Source organism: Hoplias malabaricus, chromosome X2 (genome assembly GCF_029633855.1).
Source record: "Hoplias malabaricus isolate fHopMal1 chromosome X2, fHopMal1.hap1, whole genome shotgun sequence".
Lineage (NCBI taxonomy): Eukaryota > Metazoa > Chordata > Actinopteri > Characiformes > Erythrinidae > Hoplias > Hoplias malabaricus.
The window spans coordinates 36,564,888-36,583,788 of NC_089819.1; the positions used below are offsets into that span (position 1 = coordinate 36,564,888).

At 40.1% G+C, this 18,901-nt stretch overlaps 1 non-coding gene and 1 pseudogene across 1 annotated transcript; one reads left to right on the forward strand and one right to left on the reverse strand.

Moving 5' to 3' along the window:
* Positions 1–2,751: 2,751 nt before the first annotated feature.
* Positions 2,752–3,866, reverse strand: LOC136677382 (beta-1,3-galactosyltransferase 2-like; annotated as a pseudogene).
* Positions 3,867–15,333: 11,467 nt separating this feature from the next.
* Positions 15,334–15,516, forward strand: LOC136677566 (U2 spliceosomal RNA). Its single transcript, XR_010796371.1, has one exon. It is a non-coding gene; the product is annotated as a U2 spliceosomal RNA (small nuclear RNA).
* Positions 15,517–18,901: the final 3,385 nt, after the last annotated feature.

Here is an 18,901-nt window from a genome sequence, read left to right on the forward strand (position 1 = left end):
GCATGTCCAACGGGGAGGAGGCCCCGGGGCAGACCAAGAACACGCTGGAGAGACTATATGTCTCGACTGGCGTGGGAACGCCTCGGTATACCCCCGGAGGAGCTGGAGGCGGTGGCTGGGGAGAGGGAGGTCTGGGTTTCTTTGCTCCGACTGCTTCCCCCACGACCCGGACCCGGATAAGCGGTGGATAATGGATGGAATGGATGGATGGAAAATATAGTAAAACTGTTGGTTTTAACTCAGTTTAAAGCAAAATTAAATTAATGTCAAATAAATGAAGGTTTTCTACTCATAGCAGTTGCTGGTTCTAGAGCTTTTGAAGAAAACTAACAGCTGTACATTCATCCCAGGGGTATATTCCATTTAGTTCTTAAAATGGGTTTGTGTATAATTAAAGAGAAATCACTGTATTGGTTGGATATAGAAAGTTTTATTGAATGTAATATATGTTGTGAATGAAGTATCTTTTTGGGTTTTATATCTGCAAAGAAAAGAGAAAATATGTTAACTTTATTGTATGGGGAAAGTACATGCAAAATGTGAAATACTTACCTTGTATGTTATGGTTCTGAAGACCTGTAAATGAAAAGTTGTTTTAGTTAGTAAGAAACTTTGTGTATTGTAATGTTATTATTACGTGATGTAATAACAAGAGATTGAATATAACTAAGAGTGAAGGTCAGTGTGATTTAGATACGTTTACTGTACCTGTTTTGCTTAAGCAGGTCAGGTTTTTAGAGGGCATTGGAAGTCCTGGAGAGTGGATTTCCACTTTCATCTTGGAACCCTTCTGTGAAATTGATGGTGAGCCACCCAAAAGAACTGACAGATCTGACCACTCGTGAGTTGTGCTGAACTACCTGGTTACGTGGTAGGGCTACAATTGAGAGACTGAGACACATTTATTTTTCTTTCCTCATTGCACCTAATGGTTTAACAATTTTTTTTTTTGTATTTTATTATTTTTTATATTCCTTGATTAGATATTATTTGTTGGGTTATTGAAATTTAAAGGTGTAAACTTTAAATTTTGAACAAGCTACATAAATAGCAACAATAATATCTCACAAGCCATTACTTGTGTTTTGTATGTTTAATAGTATATGTATATTTTTAAGTAAAGCCAATCATTTACTTTTACTTTTTCTTGTTTGTGGTTCATGCTGACACACACCCCCACCTCCTTAACAAGCCTAGACATACTGGTCCTTAGAGTAGCAAACTCCTATATTTCCTGTGTCTACTGAGCTTAATTGATGCTGTATAGTACACAGATTACCAGGTTAGACAATAGGAGTGTTACATAAACAAAAGAAAGAAAAAAGTCACAAAGTTTGACAGCAAATGTGATGCTTTCACTGGTACTGCAATGGCTGTTTCACTGTCCTCTATTATATAGCATTTTGTTAGATTTTTTCCCTGAGATTACATAAAGTTAAGAGCAGATTAAGCAGAGACTAACTGAACAAATATTCACAAATAGAAAAAGATTGTTCAAACAGACCATAAAAAGATTGCATCAACAAATTTTGTTGGTTTCACCACAACTCTTCTGCCAGATATTTATCATTGTCTAGAAACAATAACGGATACTGGATCCTGTAGAAAAGTCATTTTTGATTATTTCAGCCCTCAGGTTTCAGACAACTTTGTCCTAGAAAATCCTTAGACTTACTTTGTTTATTCTCTTACTCTTTGCCTACTCATGTTTCTGGTTAATACTATAAAATGCAGGTACAGTCAGGAATTAATTGAGAAAAGTATTGTATTTAACTAGTAAACTAAAAATCCACAAAATGGAGATACATGTTTTTAATTAATTTATCCCTGAGGGGATTGTAGAACAAACATGTCTGGAAATTATGAAAAAAGGAATTTGATTTAAGTCACTGCTCTGATATATAAGGTCTGTGTAATGTTTATAACTGGCAGTTTCTAATAACTGAGACTTTGTGAGGCAGGTCCTCCAAAAATGCAATGTACCAGCAGTCATATTTGCTTAGGTTGGCCAGAATTTTCAGACACTGCACAGCCCTGCATAGTGCTGCCCAAATATTAATTATTTCTTTTAAATTGAAGCAACAATTCCTAAAACTCACAGATCTCTTATCAAACATATTTTGTGATGCCAGAACTGTCAGATACAGTAGCTCATCTGTTGCTACACAGTTTGTGTTGGTCAATCTCTAGTCATTCATCAGTGGACACAGGAGGTTGTTGGCTGGATGCTGGACAGCACACACTAACACATCACCACCACAACAGTGTCACTGCAGCACTGAGAACGATCCACCATCCATATCATCATCTTCCAGGGCAGGAAAGGAGCAGTAGGAAGGGTAGGGAAGGAGGGATAGCAAAAAAGTTTTTGGAAGCACCCCTGTCTGGTGGTGGTCCTGACCATTGATCATCATATCAAATAATAATAACAATAAATTAAACTTCTTGCTATAAACATTTTCTCTTTAAACATTATAGTAGAAATATTTACTTGGCAAAAGCCATACATACATGAAAGAAAGGTAACAGAATTCTTGTTTCTGGAGCACCAATATTGGATCCTAATTTCCATATTTTAAACACACAAAAGTTTCACTTCATTCCCTTATGTGACCTATCAAACTGTTCATCTTATATAAATACATACTCAAATGTGTCGTTGAATGTCCAGCTGCAAATAATGTGAATCCAAACCTATAATATGAAAATATATGTTGTCGGTGGTCAGTTTTGTGCTTTTCTCAGCATCTTTTACGTAGGAATTTTCAGGTCCTGCCAAAATTGGATCAGCTGCTTTGGTGAACTGAGGATGGTGGTGATCACACTGGCAAAATCTTCTCGTTTATAATTGCCACTGAAATATGCCTTGAACTGGGACGGTTTGGGAGGGTTTGAAGGTGCAACACCTAGTTTCTTTAGACAGGTTCCTATGTAAGCATCTTCTATGTTAAATGCCTTTACATCTTTTGAGACCTCAACAATCTTTTCTGCAAGATCATTGGAGAAGACATAGCCCATCCCGAGAAGATATGTTGGGTAGTAGTCCTCAGCATATGATTCATTAGGCACATACCACTTGGAGTTCTTGTTCCGAACGACTGGACGGTTCCACATGACCATAGTAGTAAGCCCATAAGGTTCTCCAGGTTCAAGAAAATGTCAGAGTCCACCTTCATGACATAGGATGCCTGAGGGCAATGTGTGGCCACCCACTCCATGATCACCATGGTCTTTATTGTCAAGTTGAAATATGTGTCCAGGAAGTCACTCTGGATAAGGTCATGCCATTGCTGGCTTTCCTGCCTCAGTTCCTCTTGTTGTTTCTCAGCCTTGATCCCAGGCAAACCTAGCATAAACACCACTGAGATGGTTTTGCCTTGAACGATGCTCTCATTTCCCCATGTACTCCTGATGGCATTGCGAGCAGCCAGTTCGTGTGGTGCCACTGGCACCATAAAAATCACAAAGGGGTTCTCTTCTTCGCATTTATTGGGCTCATCTATAATGAACCGGTAGTTGCGTGGGTATGCTTCGTGGTATTGTATGTGTTTCACCACTTTCCCTGAAACTGTTGTCGACTCATTTTTGGGCATGTCTGTCATAGTTATACCTGTACTTATGGGTTTGGGTGTCCATTGTTTGAATTCTTGATTGTTTATTGGAGGTGCAGACACTTTTTTTACTGCTAAGAACTCCACTGACTTGTAATAAGAGTGCAGCTGTCCAGTGACATTGCTCAGCCAATCTTTAGACATTTCAAAGGGGATGTCAGATATGTAGAGTGTAACTGTCACTGTGAAGGTAATGGACAGCAAGAATATGAAGTGGCTCTTAAACGAGAAGTGGCTGAGACTGAATATGGCCATCTTCTGAGTGGAACTAAATGATGAAAGAAGAAAAAGGGTCATAATGATGCATCAACATGGAGTAAAAGCCTAAAATAAGATGTCTGAAAAAAATATGGACTGGTTTTTGAATACTAAGATAATTAAATGCCCATGTAGGGTATTTATTCATATATATTTAATGACAGAAGAGATGAAATCCAGGTTCCAGGCCTGGAGTTTACAATGGCCAGCCAGTGTGTAACTAAACTTCAGGTGTATTAACAGTTGCAGATATAGCCATACCAGCTGGTCATTTTAAAATCCTGGCCAGATCTGATGACCTCTCTTCTAGGAGATACTTTAGAATTGGACCAAAGTGTAAAATTAATGAACAAAAGACAATGCATAAGGCAAAAAATTCTAAGTGCTAACATTTATATACACAGAAGGTGCATAATATTAATGCCACAAAATTCAGTCAAGTAGAAATAAGAAGCAAACGGAATATACTACCCCTGACAAAAATTATGCAATCACAAACCTTAAAGGAGGGCAGCACAGTGGCGCAGCAGGTAGTGTTGCAGTCACACAGCTCCAGGGACCTGGAGGTTGTGGGTTTGATTCCCACTCCGGGTGACTGTCTGTGAGGAGTTGGTGTGTTCTCCCCATGTCCACGTGGGTTTCCTCTGGGTGCTCCGGTTTCCTCCCACAGTCCAAAAACACATGTTGGTAGGTGGATTGGTGACTCAGAAGTGTGTGTGTGTGTGTGTGTGAGTGAATGTGTGTGTCTGTGTTGCCCTGTGAAGGACTGGCACCCCCTCCAGGGTGTATTCCTGCCTTGCGCCCAATGATTCCAGGTAGGCTGGAGGTAGACCCACCACAACCCTGAACTGGATAAGCGGTTACAGATAATGAATGAAACCTTAAAGGATGTACTCCTTGCTTATTTTGCAAATAAATTTTGTCTGCCCATTTCCTTTTTTAAATTTTCAACAGTTTAAACATAAATGTAGAGTGGAGGGAGCAATCCCCAGCTTCCAAGGAGCAGTTCAGCCATGGATTGAAAGAGGAAGACAGCACTATTACTTAACTCCCCCTGCCCCCAATTTTTCTGCTGTGGGCTTCAAACCAGCAACCTTCCAGTCTCAAGCCTGCTTGTCTAACAATGTAATGAACCAACTTTGGAGAATGTCAACATTTGACATTCTTAGAATAGTGTCAGTCTTGAAATGCCAGTTTCGTTCATTCATTCATTGTCTATAACTGCTTATCGAGTTCAAAGTCACGGTGTGTCACTGGGCACAAGGTGGGAACACACTCTGGTGGGGGTACAAGTCCATCACAGGGCAACACCCACTTACACATTCATTCACACTTATGAACACTTTTGATTAGCCAATCCACCTACCAATGTGTGTTTTTGGACAGTGAGAGTAAACTGGAGGCAACCCACGCAGACACAGGGAGAACACAACAAACTCCTTAACCAGAGTGGGGGCTTGAACCCATAACCCCAGGACCCTGGAACTGGGTGATGGCAACTCTACCTGTTGCAATTCCGTGCTGTCTATGCAAGTGTCATAAATATAAATTAAAGGCCATTCCATGAGGTGATTATTTTTTCCCCCTCTACTTGACCTGTAAACAATAGGCAAATAAATCTGGTCATTTAAATTAATTGGATTGAGGGATGTTTCACAGATATAGAACAATGAAAACGAAATTGTGGGAATAAGCCAGAATTATATGAGACGTAGGAGTCATATCTTACATTGTTACAAATAAATTATATTTAAAAATGCATATAGACTAAGAGAAATATTCTTATCGTGTTAATACCAAACGGAGTGCAGCAGGCTCTCACTGACTTTAGACTATGCTTACTTGCTTATTTGTTGTTGTTGTGGAAATTTATCGGTGCAACTCCTACATAAAACAGTTGTTTGAGTGGCACGCCTCAAATTCACGTCATGCAGGCGCTTGTGCAGTCGCTCACTTTCCATGTATTGTGATAGATTTGGGGCGAAGTCTGTCCCAATTCTGCTCTCAACATACTGAACACTTGAAACCTAAGACCTAGAAGTTTACACGTTACCTTACCTTAGTTTTGGTTACCTTACACAAGGTTAACCAAAAGGGGGCGCGGGTTTCAAGTGTTCAGTGAGCAAGAAATTGGGCGAGAGAGAGTTCCTATATCATCTGGCCATGTGAGTTTCGAGTTGTGTTGTTTCATTTCATTGAAATGATGTGGTTCACTTTTTGAATGATGAGTGGTTCACTTTTTGTCAAGAAAGGAGGTAGGTGATACGTCTTGTGTGAGTCACCATTTGGCATGAGAGAGAGAGAAAAAGAGACGCTATTGCAGTGAAAACTAGAGTCTTCGGTGTGGCCAACAACAGCTAAATAACAAAACACAATCCTTTGTGGAAACAGTGTCTTGTGTCGGTGAGAACGCCATAGCACTTTAAACTATGAACTGTGTGAGAACAGTCGAAAAGACGAGATGTCAAGAATGCTAGATAAACATTAATTACCAGGCCATAGACACTTCCCTCAGGCCTCCTCCACACGTTTGAATATTTTGGAAAGCAAAAATTTCCTCCGTACTCAAAATAAACCACTAAATAAATTCATCACACACACAGCGTATTCCGATGAACGTGTGGATTTATTGATATGGTGTATTATTATTATTATTAGTGTATGTATTTATAAAATTGAAATGGGCACAAGTCACAAGCACTGTATGTATGGGTGTGGGCCATATGCTTAAGGTGACTTACTGACACTGTTGGCTATGTTTGTGATTGTGTGTTTTAGTATACTGAATTATATTTTGTGATTATGGTTATTCCTTTTATAGAGTGGGGCTGCAGCCAGAAGTGCTGCGGGCCACTGTTTTTCTCTCCCTTGTGTACTGTGTTTTGTACATACGTGGACATTGTATTAGCTGAGCCACTTGTTACCATTTTACAATTTAAAGGTTTTATTAATACTATTTTGGGGTTTAGGTCTTAATGCCGCTAGCTATAACGTTTTGTGATAACATATCATAGGCCGTTTTTATGTAGTTGCACCCAGGAAGGTGCTTCTTGTTGTTTTTAGCTTTCTTTTTGTTTTGTGGTCAAGGGGTGGGTCACCCTGGGTGCTCTGGTTGTGCTCTCTTTGGAGGATGTTTACTGTGGTGCTGTCATCTTGCTTTTGATGACCGTGGTTTGATATTAGTTTTGCGTGGTAGTGTTATTGACTGCATGACTAGTGTGCAAATCAAAGGGCTCTGTGGGTTGGGCACTTCCTTGGCCACATATTCTGTTGGTCTGTGATATGTTACTTGTTGTCTATATATATCAGCTTAAACCCCATACAGCTTTTTAAGAGTATCTTCAGTATTAAGTGTTTTTTTCCTTAGTGTATTTTTTTAATTAACTGAAATAAAATTTGTATTGAGACTTGGCATTCTGCTTGATGGACGTTGTTCACGACTCAAGTGAAGCAAGCGTGTGTTATTCGGCTTTGGGACTCCGCATGTGCCGAATATCACGCATATGAACGTTACTTAGTAGATCTGATATTTAATTAATTTCCTCTTTACTAACATTTAAACATATAGTCCTTTTTTTTTGCTTAAACTGCATACTATTAGAACATTTTGACATTTTTGTCACTTAGTGTTCTTGTTTATTAATGTTAAAAATAATTATTACAGATGGTTAAACATGATTAATATATTTTTTTAATCAATCATTCACATTTCCTCACAAAATGCAAAAGTTTGCAGAAGTTTAATACAACTTTATTAAATTTGTATTCATTAAAGGAACAGCGGGCAGCACGTTGGCACAGCAGGTAGTGTTGCAGTCACACAGCTCCAGCCTCACGCTCCATCTTTCCCTCACTCGTGTACAAGACCCCGAGGTATTTAAACTCCTCCACTTGAGGCAGGATCTCACTTCCAACCTGGAGAGAGCACTCCAACCTTTTCCGACTGAGTACCATGGACTCGGACTTAGAGGTGCTGATCCTCATCCCTACCGCTTCACACTCGGCTGCAAACTGGTCCAGCAAGAAGGAGGTCCCGGCTCGATGAAGCCAACAAGACCACATCATCCGCAAAAAGCAGACATGGAATCCTGAGACCACCAAACCAGACACCCTCCGCCACTTGGCTACGCCAAGAAATTCTGTCCATAAAAATTATGAACAGAACCGGTGACAACGGGCAGCCCTGACAGAGTCCAACTCCGATTGGAAACCAGTCGGACTTACTGCCAGCCATACGAACCAGACTCCTGCTCTGTTTATACAGGGACTGGATGGCTCGTAGCAAAGAGCCCAGTACCCCATACTCCCCGAGCACCCCCACAGAATACCCCGAGGGACACGGTCGAATGCCTTCTCCAGATCCACAAAACACATGTAGACTGGTTGAGCAAACTCCCATGCACCCTCCAGGATCCTAGTGAGGGTAAAGAGCTGGTCCTGTGTTCCATGACCGGGGCGGAAACCGCATTGTTCCTCCTGGATCCTTTTTTGTTCCTTTTTTTTTAAAAAAGGGGAACCTCCACCCCAGTCTGCCAGTCCAGAGGCACTCCCCCCGATGTCCACGTGATGTTGCAAAGACTTGTCAGCCAGGACAGCCCCACAACATCCAGAGCCTTGAGGAACCTGGGGCGAACTTCATTCACCCCCGGGGCCCTACCGCTAAGGAGTTTCCCTACCACCTCGGCCACCTCAACCCCAGTGATAGACGAGCCCCCCCCGGGGGTGCCCAAACTCTGCTTCCTCTGTGGAAGACATGCTGGTGGGATGGAGAAGATCCTCGAAGTATTCCTTCCACCGTCTAATGACGTCCCCAGTCGAGGTCAACAGTTCCCCACCCCCACCATATAGTGTTGGTGGAAAACCGCTTTCCCCTCCTGAGTCGCCTGATGGTTTGCCAGAAACTTCTCAGAGCCGACCGAAAGTCATTTTCCATATTCTCACCGAACTATAAAGTCGATCATCGAAATGCGGCCTAGGGTGTCCTGATGCCAGGTGTACTTGTGGACACCCTTATGCTCGAACATGGTGTTCGTAATGGACAAACTGCGATAGGCACAGAAATCCAATAACTGAACACCACTCGGGTTCAGATCAGCGGGGCCGTTCCTCCCAATCACGCCCCTCTAGGTCTCACTGTGCATTGCCCACGTGTGCATTGAAGTCCCCCAGCAGAACAGTCCCCAGAATGAGTGTTCTCCAGCACCCCCTCTAGGGTCTCCAAGAAGGCATGGTACTCTGAACTGCTGTTCGGTGCATAAGCACAAACAATAGTCGTCAGAGCCCTTTCCCCAACCCAAAGGCGCAGGGAAATTACCCTCTCGTCCATTGGGGTAAACCCCAACGTTTATGAGTAGCTATGAGTAAGCCTACTCCTGCCTTACGCCTCTCACCCTGGGCAACTCCAGAGTAAAAGAGCTTTCAGCCCCTCTCAAGGAGATTGGTTCCAGAGCCCATACTGTGTGTCGAGGTATCCCAACTATATCTAGCCGGTACCTCTTAACCTCACGCACCGGCTCAGGCTCTTTTCCCACCAGAGAGGATGTTCCAAAAGCCAGTTTCAGTAACCGAGGATCAGAACGCCAGGGCCCCTGACCCCGACTGCCACCCAATCCACAATGCCCCAGACCCGGATTACTACCTCTCCCATGGGAGAGTGAACCCATGTATTTCTCCGACCTCATGTAACACAAAATGCACATATGAAATTTGTTAAAAACAGAGTAACTTTGATCATCCAAATAAAATTTGAGCATTTAAATCATAACAGCCTTTGTGGAATAGGATCACTTCATTAGTACACAGGTTTCTGAACAGGAGCTTAAGCACTTGTAGTGTAATATATATATATTTATAATTTGTGTTTATAGCGTTGACCTTATTCAAACTCCTCTGATCTCTGATATTTGACTTAATGATATTAATTAAAGTTTATAATTAGGCTTGGCAATATGCTTAGGCAATTAAAACATTAATAATTAGTTTGAGAATGAATAATAATCACGCTAAGTGAGTACTTCAGGATTTTCAGGAAAATAATGAACAAATTGCAAACATAGCATAGTCTTATAATCTCACGGTATCACCGCAGGAGAAACCGGTTTTGACCTTAAGGCGGGCTAGGCACTGCTGGCTTGTGACTAATGTGTTGCTAACTAAGGTTTAATTAATACAAAATTTATCAAGAACTTAATTCGATTTTCAGCTCTGGAAATGCATAAGTTTAGCTTACTTTTTCGTCGGTTTTCACCACTCGCTTGGATGCAGAGGCTCTCTGAGGTCCTGGGAGTGAAGGCGTCTCACTTAGTCTCAGAAGCGTCCAGGCTGAGTCAGCGTGGAAATCCTTCTTAGTTGGTTAAGTTGTCTCGGGCGTACCCGGAGTGTGATGACGCAGGCGGCAGGATCCTCTCTTCGGCTTTCTGTCCGTAGTGGGAGGGTCCAAAGTATGGACGTCTTGGACGAAAGGTTCGCTAGTTACTGCAGCTCCAGAACTGAAAATCGATTCAATAAACTTACTTATTCTAAGACTTTCTGGTATCTCGGCAGTGTTTCCTTACTCTGGCCACGAATAAGTTCACCTGCTTCGATCAGTCGTGAGATTAAACTTAGATTGGGCTATAAGACATAAACACGATTAAAAGAAAAGAAGATATTCAATTTACTCGACGTATTAGTAAAACTTCATACTCTTAGCTAATTTCAAGACGTCTCTTGTAAGCTTTTAATGAAGTCTCTGAGGTTTTTCTTTGTTTCGTTGTCGGCGTGGAGAAGAAAGCGTCTCTTTGTTGTTTCAAAGTTTCTCGAATTTTCTCGCTGTTGTTGTTGTCTTCTCTTCTCCGTGAACTGTTACTTCTGTTCTGTCGAGCTCTCGTTGATTCTTCTTCTTCTGCTCTCAGCTGCCGAGCTGCTCTGTGTTTTCAAAGCTAGCGCAGTCACGCCCTAACGGGAGGTGTCCTTTCCTGATTGGGCACAAGTTCAGCCTCACGTGACTCTCGCGAGGGAGAGAGAGTAGAAGGGGGTTTGAATCAGTGATTCGCACAGGAATAATATAAATTTCGTGTATCGAAATTCTTATACCTGTTATCAATATATAACAATGAGTACACTGGACTGTTAGTATCCAACATCCACATAAGATCCCATCTTGAGTACGTTGTTTTACGTCCAATTCATGATGATACGCTGGAAAAGAATATTAATCCGTTTTCTCTTATTCAGAGGCAGAACTTCTTTTCATGATAGAAACAATCAACAATATACAACATTTCATTAGGAGGTAGGCATTCATCTGAGGGTACAGAAAGTGACATTAATACATTTGTTTATACACATTTAATCAGAGTTTGACTATTTTCCGCTATTGTTTTAGGCGACCCCGAGCGAGGCGTAGTTTCGCCAGTGTCCATTTGGGGTCACTGTTGGTCCATGTGTAGGTTGTCGTGTAGATGAGTCAATGGGGTTCAACTCGAGGTCACCCCTTCTAAACATCTGCTGATTCCCGTGGGAGATAACGAGAGACATTGAGGTGCCACTTTGTCATAAACGGGATTATAACCCTTCCTTTTGTTTGAGGTTCCTGTCTCTTAAAAGCATTATAAAATAGGTTATCTCCTGAAGAGAGGGGGGGTCGTTGGGGCCATGTGTTACTTTAAAGTGTTCTTAGGTGGGTGCGTGTGTATGGGGGCTGCAAGGCCTTTGCCCCCCCCGCGGGCACAAACAATCCTGTGGAATGTGACTTGGTCGCAGACGAAAGGTCTTCTTCAGAATGAAAAAGTTTTAATTCAAAACTTTTCATTTCTTCATTTCGATCCGGTTGTCTGGTATTTGGTCCATACTCCACTACACACTCATATAAAAATATTTTTAAAATAAACAGAAATAGATGCTCATTTATTCGGTTTCATCCTGAGTAAACACAGACATCGCTGTGCATTTACCTCAGATCAGAATCTATGAGAGACAAACAGGTTTTCCTCAATATCTACATTGATATTGTTGGACTTTCAGGTATTTCAGCGTTTTTAAAACAGTAAACAGTACAGAGAGTATTCGTTTATGTAAAATTTCTCATGTGTCTCCACTGCTGAGCTGCAATGTGAAGTACGCATGTGTAGTGGAGTATGGATCAGATCGAGAAATGAAGAATTCTGAGTGAGGAACTCTCCACTCTAATTTGTAACAGAATCCCACATTATTTTGTGTATGTGTGTGCGCAGACCCGTTTTAACACACACACACAAACTCACATCAAAGACTGAGCAGGACACTTTCCAGCAAACCCCTCATCTCCGCCATGAATGAAAGATAACAAACCCAGTTGATTATGCTTTTAGGCAAAAAGGAACTTCAAACAAAGTGAGGAATAACTATGAGTAACAATCCCGTTTTATGACGAGTGGCACCTCAATGGCGGAACGTTATCTCCTGACCAACTAAACACATGGCCCCAGAATTGACCTTGCACTGAACTCCTGGAAACTCATCCGCAAAGGACGAACAGCATGGACCAAAAGTGGACGTTTGCGAAATCATGTCTCGCCTGAGGTCGCCTAGATACATAACGGAAACAATCAAATTCTAATAATTATGTGTATGCGATATGTATGAATGTCACTCTTTGGTGTCCTCAGATGAACGTCTACCAACCAATGAAGTGATGTGTAATACTGTTCCAATCATGAAAGAAAGTTTCTAATTAAGAAAACGAATTAATATCTTCTAACATAATATTGTAGTGGTATGTAATCATAAAAAGTACCCAAGATATATACACGTAGATGTTTGATATTAATAATCCAGGAAACATATTATGCTATACCACAAGTATGTATAAGTAATTTCTATGTTATTCAATTTTGTGTATACGTGCACCCTTTCTCTCTCTCTCTGAAACGTGAAACAAGTCACGTGAGCCTCAGACCCAGGATCCAATCAAAGGAAGGATACCTCTCAGTTGGGCGTAACCGCGCCACCTCTGAAAAGAGTGCGCCCGGACCACGCCGCTCTCTTTTTGTTTTACTCTTCCTTTCGACTCATTTTCGCTCTCTTCCTTTCGACTCATTTTTCACTCTCTTACTTCTGAACGCTCTTACTCGTTCTCCGAACTCTACTTTTACGCGCTCTTACGCGCTCTTACGCGTTCTCTTTGTTTTACACTGTCTCTCTAATTTTCAACCTCTCCACATGAGACGTTTTTCTCTTCTTTACGCCGACGAACAAAGACTTTAAAAGGACCTCACTCAGCTCCCCAGGAGACGTCTTGCGCTAGCTAGAGTGTAAAAGGAAATTTACCAATAACGTCGAGCGAATTGAATACCTTTTCTTTTTATTGTGTTTATGTTTTATCGCACAATCTAAGTTTAATTTCACGACTGATCAAAGCAGGTGAACTTATTCGTGGCCAGAGTAAGAAACACCACCGAGATAGAAGAAAGTCGTATAATAAGTATAAGCCTATTGAATCAATTTTCAGTTCTGGATCTGCAGGAACCAGTAAAGCTTTCCGTCCCTACGTCCACATAGTGGACCCTCCTACTCAGGACATTGAGCCAGAGGGAATCCTGTCGTCTACGTCACCATGCTCTGAGTACGCCCGAGGCGACTCGACCAGCGGAGGAACGGACTCCACGCTGACCCAGCCTGAAACTTCTACGAAGAACTGCGGGAACTAAGCGGGACTCCATCACGTCCAGGACCTCAAAGAGCCTCTGTACCCGACGAGTAGTTGAGAATCGACGAAAAAGTAAGCTAAACCTACGCACTTCCAGAGCTGAAAATTGAATTAAGTCTCTTGATAAATTTATACGTTAATTAAATCTCAGTTAGCAACACATTAGTCACAAGCCATATCGCCTAGCTTATCTACCAATTCGAATCGGCTTCACCTGCGTTGATGCCGTGAGGTTTTAAGATTATGCTATGTTAAGTAAATATTATTTTTCTTTTTAATAAATATTTCCATTATTTGAAATCACAGTGTGTGGAGTCTGTTCATTAAAAGTCTGAAGATCCTGAAGAACTCACTTAGCTTGGCCATTATTCATTCTCAAACTAATTAATAACGTTTTAATTACTTAAGCCAATTATCAAATTTTAATTATTATTATTAGTCAAATATCAGAAATCATAAGAGTTTGAATAAGGTCAACGCTACAAACACAATATATAAATATATATAATATATATATTTATATATATATATATATATATATATATATATATATATCACGGTGTATATACAACATACACTACACATGCACAGTCCAAAATGCATTGGGCATTGAGTTGTCACTCAAAAACTCATGGAAAGGCACCCCTGAGAACCCCCCCCCCCCACACACACACACACACACACACGAGAAGTTTGTGCTAAAACTGCTTGCAAAAGTCAGGGATCGGGCGCACAGAAGTCAGAGAGCACCGGCAGAAATCAGAGAACTCGTACAAAACTTAGAGATCATGCGCAAAAATCATTGAGCACAATCATCAAAGCTGGATATTTTGTATGCAAGTTATAGGTTTTATGTTTGAGATATGTTTTCTGTGCAATTCTTTTTGGCAAGAATGTGATTTTATAGTATTGTCCTGGCAGATTCAACCGTTCATCACAATTTTGGTGAACACATCCTAGTATTAGCTAGCTTAAATCCCTTATTCTCTTTATTCATTCATGTCTTTATCATTTGTTTTTCTTTATTTCTTAAATGTAGGGCTTTATTAAAATAAAGGCACACTCTCACATATACGTGACCTCGTCCTATTCTCCCTTAGATTAACAGGGACCAAAGCTGACATCACGAATCGTATTTAAAGCCTCCATCCAGTATTTCAGGGATGTGTTGGTTTGCCAGAACTAATGATCCAACATCAGTCCCAGACCTCACTGATGTTTGTGGTGATGATCTCCAAAGAAGCTCCAGCATCTGGTATAAAGTCTACTCAGTGTGGTAGAAGCCGTTGCTGCAGCATGCAGGGTACAAGCGATTAATATTCTTTGTTTTAGACATAAGGTTGGATGAATAGTTTTTCACAAATTGGCCATATAATGTAAAACACAATACATTTCTTATGTTCTAAGGAAGGTATCTGCATCTTTGCAACACATTCATTGCACCAGTCTTAAGTTACTACTTTGATGACCAAACAGTTTTTATGATACATAAAACCAATACACACTTTACTCATTCTTCATTTTATTTGGTATGAAATAGTTTAGGATCTTGGGTATGATGTGTTATGTCCACAAATATTGACATATTTATATTTGAAACTATACACATATTGTAACTATATACACATTGTTTTTCATCTGGTATTATGTATCCGGTACTAGTGAAGATTCCTTGTTACATTTTCCCCATGTAACCTGCTTTGTATATATCAATATGTTCATGATAATCTTAGATTTTCATCCACAATTACATTTCTAGAGGACAAAGATCATATTATTATTATTGGACACTACCAAATCTCTTCTCTGCCTTTTGGCTAAGAATTATCTGTTATTACCAGTTTAATATCTGGTATATCCTCTATATGAGGACTACATATTAAATTGATTTTTAGAGCAGGGAGATGGAAGAGGGGCTTGCTCCATCTGCTCCACGCATCGATCCGGTGTTGCAATACTTCAGGGAACCGTGCAACTCCTTCAACATCTACACCTCCGACTTCAGCTATAACTCTAGCACATGCCAGCTGGAGATATTCTCAGATGACCCTGCCATATTGGGGTGTATCATATACAGAACTCATATTTATATACAGCCTCCTCGGTTGTAATATATTAAGGTTCATCGCACTGTTGTACCTCACCTATTTTTTTTTTTTTTTAGCCCTGTAACCCACTTCTATATACCTGGACTATTTATTGTTATTTCTTTCTGTATGTCTTCTATTGTGCACCGTGTACAGTACAAATTTCCTTCAGGATCAATAAAGTGTATCTAAAAGTATCAAAAACTATTCATTCATTAATTAAATGTCTGTAAGCGCTTATCCAGTTCAGGGTCGTGGTGGGTCCAGAGCTGGCCTGGAATTAACGGGCCCAAGGCAGGAACACACCGTAGAGGGGGCTATGTGTGCTCATTATTCAGCAGCAGGGCAAATAAGCAGACAATAGATTCATGTGTACTCTGTGAAATTAGTTACCATAAAATATTTCTGAGTTTGGAGACATTTCCACCTTAAATAATGCGAAACAGCAACAACAATTCAGTATTACCCACCCATGGAACAGAAAAGCTGGATTTCACAGAGAGAACCTAAGGTGGCGCTACTTCAGTGTCTGTTGTTAGTTCAACCATATTTCACATTCCAGTTCATGAACAAAATTTGGAACCATTTAGAGTGTTTCCACTGACATAAACTGGTTTACGAACCAGAAAAATTAGTTCCCAGCTAAAACCAAAGGACAGTACGTTCTTCAGTAAATGTGGCTCAATAATAGGAAATAAGACAGTAATATGCTCAGTTGTGTGTGTTTCTGGGGTTGTGTTTGTTTTCTGCATTGGATACGTTTATTCGCTGTTCACAACCTCAGCAGGACGGCTTGGAACTTGGCAACATTTACACAGTATTATATCTTACAGAGAGAAGAAGACTGCTGAACTTATTTCACATGAGTGTGTGTATTTACCTGAAATATTGTAAAGGGCAGTTGTGGGGAGACATTTTGTGGCGTTAGTGTTTATAAAATTCCATATAGCTGCACACAGCCTCCTTAAATTTCACATGCTTTATTCTAACCTGTTACATTGAATAAATTAGTAATTATAATTCTTAAATTCAACTAAATGTTCTTGGTCTTCTTTGTTCTATGGTGGTAGATCATCTAGTATTTTTTTCAGTTATTAAACTTATTAATAATATTTTTGGTGTGATAGAAGTACTGAATTTATTTTAACCATTTAAACACCATAAGTTGAAATGCAGTCCAAAGAAGCCAACTGTTAGGTGATAATTCAGATCAGATCACAAAAATCACCCATTACAGGCTTTTCCATATCTAAAAACTAAGGAAACCTAAACTGTGATCTCTTTTCCCACACTGGCCCACTCCTTTCATGTCTACCACATTTCTACTGGCAGAAGCTTAGTAAGATTTAAAAAAAAAAAAGTTGCTTCTATAACGTCAGATTGAATTATAAAACATATAGAAAAGGTGTTCCATTAAAATGTATTTTTGAAAAGCACAACGTTTTTCATTTGTTTGTTATTCAGGAAATGAATTAGGCATACTTTTATAATAGATGCCCATTGAAATATGGACATTGACCATGTCTTATAGGTCAGGGTTATAATTGAACTTGATAAATAGAAATGCTGTACTGCACAAAGCAAACTGTTCAAATTACATGAAGTCATTTAGACAAAGATTCTAATAAACTACAAGTCCTCTGATTTTTTTTTAATAAAATACCAGTTTGCCCTTAAATGTTGGGTACATTGGATTGTAAACTAATAATTATATCATTTACAAACTCACCTCATTTTGGCACCTCTGCAGCAAGTGTGTGGGAAAGTCTAGCGAGAAGTGAGAAAGAGTGTGTTCTGTTGTCTCTCTGACATGAATTGAGAGCCAGTTACTGAGTTGCACAATTACAGCTTCTCCTCCTTCTTACCTGCTTTCAGATGTTCAGTGAGGTTTGTGAAGGAGAGGGAGGGATGTGGAGGCGGGGCCAGGTTAAATTTTGCTACAGCTGTGGTAAGTATACTGTTTCACATTTAAGCAAACTGAAGTGACAACTGCTCTCTTCAGACATAAATAGACTGTAATGTATAATGTATTTGCTCAAGCTGTCACACAACCAGATGTAAAAGTGTGACACGCTTGATTATTAACCTACTAATCTATCAGTATTGTAACAATTGTGGGTAACTGCAGATCTTTCTGGTTTGTTTACTTTCAGAACTTCTGGGTCTTTTAAAGTGGAAAGGTATTTTGGAGATGAAAAACTGTACATGTTACAGATACGCTGTACATGGTACAAGTTATCCTTATCTGGCGCACCCGAAAGAAACCCGGACACGGGGAGAACACACCAAACTCCTCACAGACAAATCACCTGGAGTGGGACTCCAACCCCCAACCCCAGATCCCTGAAGCTGTGTGACATTGCCTGCTGCCCTTACTGATGCCAAGGCTTCGTAAACAAAACAATGGAATAGCAAATTTTAATAAGTTGGCAAATAACACAAATTTCAGCTTCTATGTGTTTCTGTGACCTTCTACTTTAGTGAGTGTATCATTGGTGTTTCACTGTGTACTGAGGAGGAATGATCACATTTACATTGGTAAAAATCAGGTTTATTATTATTACTCATTTTATTTTCTTACATTATTTGTTTATTTTAAATAAACTGAATGAACTGTGAACAGAATCTCTGCTCCACCTTACCTTTAGGGGAAAAGAGAGGACAATCTTCAAAGACTTGTCCCAGGATTCCTGAGGAGGGGGTGCTGTTGTGTGCTTTCTCATTTATGAGTTTAATTACCTGCTTTTTTCATTCGGGCAAAGTCCATCTTCTTGAAAATTAGACTCTGTTAACAGGCTCACAATCAGCATTTGATGCATGTTGGTGGTTGTTGCTAAATCAATAAAAAACTCCAATACTGTGTTTTTATTAAATTCAGAAGAAGCTATTGTACAGTATAAATATATCTCAAATGAAATAGTGCTGTTTTCAGTTTGGCTTTATAACCTAACACCTAACAAAAGAAAACAATTTTACAGTGGTCATAGAGTGTGGCACTTTGAATGAAAGTATTATTAATGAATCTGCTAAAAGTTTTAAAAGGCTGACAGAAGAAAACAATCATATATCACATGATATACATCAGGTGTAGGAGCAGGAGCCAGTACCTCAAAAAGCAGTTCAAGGAAATATTACACTTTTCTCATTCTATCAATAAAATAGGTTTTGGTCATTTTGCGGGATGATAAGGCCTTTTGCCACAGAGCAAATAATGTTAAAGCTGTTCCTTTGAGACATTGTGGGTGTCTGGATCTCAGTATGATTTATAGTTATATAGT